Source organism: Drosophila mojavensis, unplaced genomic scaffold (genome assembly GCF_018153725.1).
Source record: "Drosophila mojavensis isolate 15081-1352.22 unplaced genomic scaffold, ASM1815372v1 contig_36, whole genome shotgun sequence".
Classification (NCBI taxonomy): domain Eukaryota; kingdom Metazoa; phylum Arthropoda; class Insecta; order Diptera; family Drosophilidae; genus Drosophila; species Drosophila mojavensis.
Window position 1 is genome coordinate 15,926,808 of NW_025318858.1, and position 7,939 is coordinate 15,934,746.

The following is a 7,939-nucleotide window of genomic DNA, read 5'->3' on the forward strand; positions in this document are numbered from 1 at the left end:
TTTCAAGCGTATTTATTACGTAAATTAACAACAGCAACAGCAAAAGCAACAACAACTGTAGCAGCAACATACCCGCACATCAGCGACGACAGCAGGATGTTCATGACGCAGCGGAAATAAATTTTGCGTGAACAATACAACGCATTACACTGCAGGTTAGGTTAGTTTTTACAGAGCTCGAGGCGCGCCGAAGCGCGGCTTTGCATGGCTGGCGAAATTAATGGCGAAGCGGCTGACAGGCTGACAACTGGGCCGAAGGCAGCGGCAGCAGACAGAGAGGGGATTCACACACACACACACACACACACACACAGAAAGTGCGCACGCACACATGCTAATGAGCCGTCAGCACAGAGACGGCCAGAGAATTGATGGGCAGGCCCATTTGGCGAGGTGGTGGAGGGGGGGAGGACAACAGGAACTGCTGCGAACAGCGACAGACAGTGTCCTGGCCAAGACAGATGAGCAGCACAGGCACCGGAATTGACTGTCAGGTTGACAGCAGGACACAATCAGTAGCAGTGCCCCTGAATGAGATAGAAAACGAGAGTAAAAGAAAGACAGATGAGCTCCATAAATATCTCAAATAGATGCAAGTTAAAAAATTTATTTAATGAATATGATTTAAATAACAATACAATTAGCCAATACAATATTAAATATGGAATTGTGTAAAACTTTACAATAGAATAACTGAATTATTATTATTAAAAGTATAAATATTACTTCCAAAATATTATCGCATTTAAAAACTAGACACAATTTGATTCATTTTCGTCCTTCTTCTTCTCTCTATGAGTTGGGTTCTATATCTAAGTAAGCCATAAAGGTAGGCCAACCTTGGAAAAGGTTGCTACCCAACACTAAATGTTTTCGAGTCATCTTTAGGCAACTGGCGATACGATATGTTCCCTTTTCAAACCGAAACCAACGTCTAGATAAAAACTGATCCCTCATGATCATGATCACTCATTCTTTAGTTTGAGACAATGAAATAAAACATACGATTTAGAACCATTTACCCAACCCAATCTATTGAGAACAATGCAATTATAGACAAATACATTCCTAACGATATTTTATTAAACATACAAAGATATTTGCATATATGATATACTATTAGGAACAGCTACGAAATCGTCCAGAGGCATGCTGAAAAATACTCACACATCACACGTTCGCTATACAAGTCCATCCTAAAGCCCGTATGGACATACGGCATTCAACTGTGGCCCACAGCGTCTTACTCCAACGTTTAAGTTCGGCAATGTTTCCAAAATAAAGTGCTACATAGATTGGTGGGTGCCCCACCCTATGGCCGGAGCTCCGTGCTTCTTGTTGGCCATCTAGCAATACTTTGTCATCTAGTTGGTGGCAACGCGATCATCTACTCAGCTGTTAAGAGCATACATGAATATGTATGTTAATAAACATGGTCTCATTGAAACCACTAAACGTTGCAGTTCTTTACACCCACTAACCCCCAATCATGAAACTACTAATGTATCCCGTTATCAACTTTAGCTAAAAACATTTGTAGTTACAAATACCAATAAAAGTCGAATACTGAATATGTTTTAATTTCTTTATTATGATATCATATAAGACTTTAATACGGCTTTACGTAATTCAAGGCTCTTCCTTTAAACAGAACTCCACGCACTCATCAAAATCCACTTGCACATCATTTATTTTCAACACCTTTCATCCTTCCATATACATATTTATGAGATCCCAAATTGAACACGTGCCTAACAGAATATTTTCCTAGAGTAATCGACGCTTTCTCTCTCAGTCTTAAACAAAAAGAAAAAGAAAAAGAAGTAGACCACTTTTTATTGGAAAATTAAGCAAAATATTAACAAAATTTAAACTTCCTCAAAAATCCATTTTTAATTAAGACAATGATGAAGTAACATTAAGAACAATAAGAATTTATTCACAATTTAATATGCCATCTATACATTTAAATTTTTGTTGTACTTCCTCAGGCTCATCCTCCTTCATTCATCGCCCTGATCTAATGACAATAATAAAGCAATTAATGATGAATCCGCTACTAATTGCGAAGATGACATGGCTTATCCTTGAAGCTATGAATGTCGATAAAAACAAAAAAACAAAAAAACAAAGAATGGAATACCCATTGATCACTCCCAACACAACCGAAGCACAGTTCCTGAGACAGGAATAAAACCTAATTCAAAGCTGAAACAATTGGCTCTTCTATTTAAAAAGTCAACTGCGTCTTCACATCAATTATTAAGCTTATCTGTACATTGTAGACAAAAAGAAAATTAGCACCTAATTCACCAACATGGAAAACAATATTAACCAATCTTAGTTCGGAAACTTCAAAACAAGACACTCATATCCGTATACCCAAACTAAATAGCGAAACGGCAAACGATATTTGCAGTCAAAAATCAAATACATTTGAAAATATATTGAGCGACACCCCAAACACTTTGAGTCAACTAGTAAGCGCTGCAGCAATGTATTAATTTACATGGAGCGACAATTAATTTGAAAGTTATATGCAAAAGGAAGTGCAATAAATACAGAGACTTGACGGCTTTTTGGTCTCCCTCCGGCGGAATGGACGAAGTCAATTGGCAGGTCGGCAAAAGCCTTTGGTAAACCGGTTTATTGGCTGACTCTGATGCTGCTGCTGGTGTTGTTGGCTAAAGGCAACTCCAAGGCTGCATAAATGTTTCAATCAATTTGAGGCTCGTAACATTTTAGAAATGCGGCATCGATTTATGCAATTCCCCCCCAACTTAATTGATTGTAAGCCAGCAGCAGTTGACAGTCCGCCATTGCCCAATCTTAATGCCTTTTTATGGCTCGGCCAACATCTAATGATACTTGGCAGTTGGCCAGTAGGCTTAGCCTTTGCACAAATGAAAACGAAGGGATGAGAGCACACAAACTGTCAGGTATTTAAAGCACGCAAACTCAAGTAAGCTGACTACGAAACTTCTTCGATACTTTACATTTGCTTTAATCGGATGAAGAAACACGAGCATTAAACTTCTGTGTACATTTTTTATTTTTTTAATCATACTTATAATTCATGAAATTTAACTTCCGAGTTTTCCAACTCCATTACTTTACTATATCCATGGGCTTTTTAAAATTACAAAATTTTTCGATTCCATTGAAGAGCAAATTTTTTGTCATAGAAAAAAAAGAGAAACATATGCATGGTACGCAGTATGTACCACCACAGGGCTCATTCCCAGGTCCAACTCCTTACAATATGTATAACTTCGAGGTACCATCGCTGATACCTCATATGCCGAAATGCAGATACCGGAATTTCCAAAGATGACTTATTGCGGGAAATACAGAATACATATCAAGAATGGGGAATAAGAAATTTAATACGATGAATGACGACGATATTCCTGAGCCGATGATAACGATGAGAATGACGATGCGGTATCCAGTTATAGCACAGACTAGAAAAAAATACTGGAGTCATTCAAACAGCTACCAACTATTCAATTCAACAATTATAAAGTGCATTTAAAGAAGATACGAATGATGTATTATTGAAATCAATCCAGATAACTTCTGGCTTTCCACTTCACAATTCACGACTAAATGTTGTTTTGCAAGCAATCAAGGCACATTCCAATTCCCGTACGAGGACATTTCGATAAGCTGTACTTAAAACCGTTACCAATAGTGTATGCACTATAAATAATATAATAGAATCATATATATGTATATTTCTTTAAATACTTTACTCATTATATAATGTCAATTCCAAACAAATGCAGATGTTGACTTTGAAATATTTATATGATTGAAATACAATAGAAAAAATTCAAAAGAGAAAAGGTACGACGAACCCACTTTACGAACTCCTACTCAAATTCATATACTATCATTGATTCTCCATACTTTCATTAAAACATTATATACTTTAGACTCTAATAAATCAAGCTGTTTTAGCACATCCAACAAACAACGAACACCCCATACTAGTTATAGGACTTTAATTTGCAGTTTTCCGATTTTACATTTATTTAATGACTTAATCTCATGACAGCAGCCAGGCCAAAAAAAATACATTCAGCTCTCCAACTCTTCCAATACCACAGAGGCAGAGCGGGACACACACGCTCGGTGTGGGGCTGACATATAGGCTTGAGCCTGGGCCAGAGACAAGGAAATTTGACAGCGGACACGTAGGAGGTCTTCACCCGAGCACGACCACCAGTGGCCAGGAGACGTCGCTGTCCCGGTGCGGGTCGAGCTGCTGTCAGTTTGGCAAGCTTTTAACCCATGCTCGCAATTGAATTTCTCTGGGGCGCATGCGACGCACAGCGGGGCGGACAGAGAGGTTGACAAGCGGCGGGGACTAGGCCAGGACTTTTAGCTAACTGACATTGGCAGGCGGTCCACGGCGGGGGATCATCAGCAGCAGCAGCAGCTGCAGCAGGAGGTGGAGGAGGAGGAATAGCAACCACCTTGACTTGACACTGATAGCCGGGACGGGCAACAATTCTAGTTCCAATTCCAGTTGCAGAGCAGCAGCAGCAATCCCAAGCCGGGCAGCACTAAACAAACTTGTAGCTGCGCTTTGAATTGGCTTGGTTAACTCGACTTGACTGCCGATGTTCGAGTGGAATATTTGCCGACTATTTACGTGCAGCCAGAGAGCTTTGGGCATGCTGTGAAATCTGCAAATTGCCATGTCATTATTTGTTAGTATCAAACCGAAACCCGCAGCGCCGGCGACCAAGGACTACGAGGATACACTGTCATCGCCTCTGCACACACGCTGCCCCGGCGTCAAGTCAGAAGTGTAATTGGCAGCCGCCCCGCATGCCACTCACCAACCCACAATTTTACCATACCCGCACACCCATCACCCATTGCCCGCCCACTGGCAAGTTACTACCCGACTTTGCTGCGAGGGGTGGTGGGTGTAGCCCGACGTCAGCTTACATACTAGAGTCAACCGTCCGCCCGTCAGACAGTTGCTAACTGTCAGTGGGCATGTTTGACTTGACAGCATAATATTACAAATCCCTGCCGAGAGCAGACACTAACGATGACATGCAGCCGAACGGCCGAGCGAACAAACGACCCAGCAAAAAGGACAACCGCAGAGCATGAGAGGGTCGAGAGCTACGCAAATCCCATATAAAAGGGAATAAAATGCAGGTAAACTCTCACATGCATACTCGATAAGGAGCTCGGATGGCGGCAGCTGTTCGGGTCTGAAATGTCAAGCTCTGGGCGGGGTTTTCGACGAAATTGCTTTGTGGTTAACCAAAACGATGCCGAGAATTATATTTAACTTATCCTGCATCTCAGCCAGATCTCAAATTGAGAGCGCTTGCACAAGCTATGTCAGTTTCTGACCAAACATCATTCCATTCTACGCCAAATTCCAAAATTATAATTGGATCGCGTAGTGCTAGTTTATAAGCCGTCTGAGGATATGGCCTCTTTGGTTGAAGTTCAAAGTTACCGGAATACTAGAAATTATTAAATTACTTCAACTCAATTTGACTTTACGCTCACATCAAGCGTTTCAAAATGACAACGACCAAAAGCAATTGCAACTCACGCCAGTTTACACTCACATCTTTTAGAACATCGACCGACCCATGCCGGCAAACCGAAAATGTCTCATAAAAAAAATCCAAACGCCCCGAAACGAAAGAATACGAAGGCTATTTTCGCTGCGATATCAGCGATTCCAATTGAAATGCCATAGCCCACCGGATATTTTTTGGAACCAGTAACAAACATAGAACAACACGCGCCAAAGAATACGATAATGTATTTGAGTTCCAGACTTATAGAAGAAAAGAGCATACCAACTCCCTGAAATACCAGCTAGAGATGGTGCCGGAGCAGCAATACATTCAGCACCAAATCTGGTGCGTAAGCGCAAGAAACTCATAACGCCCCTGAAACTCTACAAGAGCTAAACAAAAAACGATAACTAAGGATAACTACCAGCAACAGATAACTGAATATAGTTATGAAGAATTTTTAAATTTTAGTCAATCACAGTTAAAGAAGCAGCAACTAAATGGCTAATGCATACACCTCCATAAACCCCAGGAGCTGCGAAGAAAAATTACCAAGTAAAACCCTGAAGACTCAACACTGAAAAATATGGTTCACCTAATACTAAGAAAAACTGAACCGAATCTTGACCACGCATAAATAACTTTCCTTATCAGTTTACACCCAAACTATAGTTAGAAGAAAATTTGATATTGAATATGTTTTAACTCCAACAATAAAAGATCACCCAGCACTAAAGCCGGATATATTATGCTTCCCCTCGATCTGAAACATCGTTTCTGCACTGAAACTACACAAACATAAGATTCATGACTGATGGATACATTTGCTGGGACTTCTAAGTACGCCACAAGATTGAATGCAGGGTTTCGTCTACTTTCGACTCAAAAAAAAATTATTAAGTAAAAAAATTAAGATATGCAGTATTTGATTAGCTAATAAGAGGATAAGCGCAAGATAACGGAAAAATGATTTATGTTTCCGCGTCTCTCTATGGCCCGCTTCGATTTAATTTTTGTATGTTACGTGCTTATATGGAGATTACCCATCAGGAAGCCAGAACGATGATCGCAGAGCGTTCTGGAAGTGATCCAAGCACCTTGGCATCACCTCTGACATAGGCCAATTGGCCGATTTAAAGGAATAAATATTCCTTTGGGTTGATATCAAACTCCCAACAAAAAAAAAAAAAAAAAATACTCCATTGTTGAATCAGCAATATTCATCAGGAAGCCAGAGCACTCATAGAGCGCTCTGGAAGTGATCCAAGCCATCTTGGCATCACCTCTGACAGCGACCAATTGTCCCCGATTTACGGGTACAAATATTCCCTGCACTTTTGCCGTGCTGATATTAACTACCCAATAATAAAACTCCATAGTTGAGTTAGCAATATTCATCAGGAAGCCAGAACGATGATCGCAGAGCGTTCTGGAAGTGATCCAAGCCATCTTGGCATCACCTCTGACATAGGCCAATTGGCCGATTTAAAGGAATAAATATTCCTTTGGGCTGATATCAAACTTTCTACAAAAAAAAAAAAAAAAAAATACTCCACTGTTGAATCAGCAATATACATTCAGGAAGCCAGAGCACTCATAGAGCGTTCTGGAAGTGATCCAAGCCATCTTGGCATCACCTCTGACAGCGACCAATTGGCCGAATTAAAAAAAAAAAAACCGAAAAAAAAATACAAAAAAAAATGTTGAGCCGCGCAGTTAAGGAAAGCTCATTAATGTCTCACGACACTGATTGAAGCGAACCTCCACTCAAGGAGAGGTCCCTGCGACGACTGAATTCTAGCTCCGCTGTGGGCTCCTTTTATACCCACAGCCTGCCACGATAGCAGGCGATTTAAAGCTATCGATAATTAGTTAGTGTTGCATAATTACTGTGATTTGATATTAGCGAACACTAAAAAGCAAGCTCGAGAAATTTCTAGAAAAATGAGCAGCAGACACTGCAATTAGACAAAATATTACTAAATACGTAATCCTGAAGAATTCTAACTAGCCGAAATATGTACATACTATGTATGTATATACATAAGAAGAAAGAGGAAAGTCAATCTTCTGCGTGTATAGCAATAATAGCTGCAATTTAGCTAGCTAATATGGGAGGTTTCGCAATATGGAAATTAGGAAAAGTAGATCTATATATATATATATATATATATATATATATATATATATATGCAAAATAAATGATCAGCAAGAGCTAAAATTAAATAATGCTAAAAGTCTAATGAATTTTGTTATGCAAAAACTGATTTCCCAGCACAAGTCCTAAAACAGATAGAGCTTCCACTTGGGCATTCACATACATATGTATGTGTGTACATATGTATATATGTATGTATTTAGCTTTGCCAGAGTCTGTT

General features: G+C 39.8%; 1 long non-coding RNA gene across 1 annotated transcript; it reads right to left on the reverse strand.

The window, feature by feature from the left end:
• Window positions 1–1,050: 1,050 nt before the first annotated feature.
• Window positions 1,051–7,383, reverse strand: LOC122757229. The gene is made up of 2 exons (XR_006357181.1): window positions 7,199–7,383; window positions 1,051–6,844 (listed from the first exon to the last, which is right to left on the reverse strand). It is a non-coding gene; the product is annotated as an uncharacterized LOC122757229 (long non-coding RNA).
• Between the last annotated feature and the right edge of the window lie 556 nt (window positions 7,384–7,939).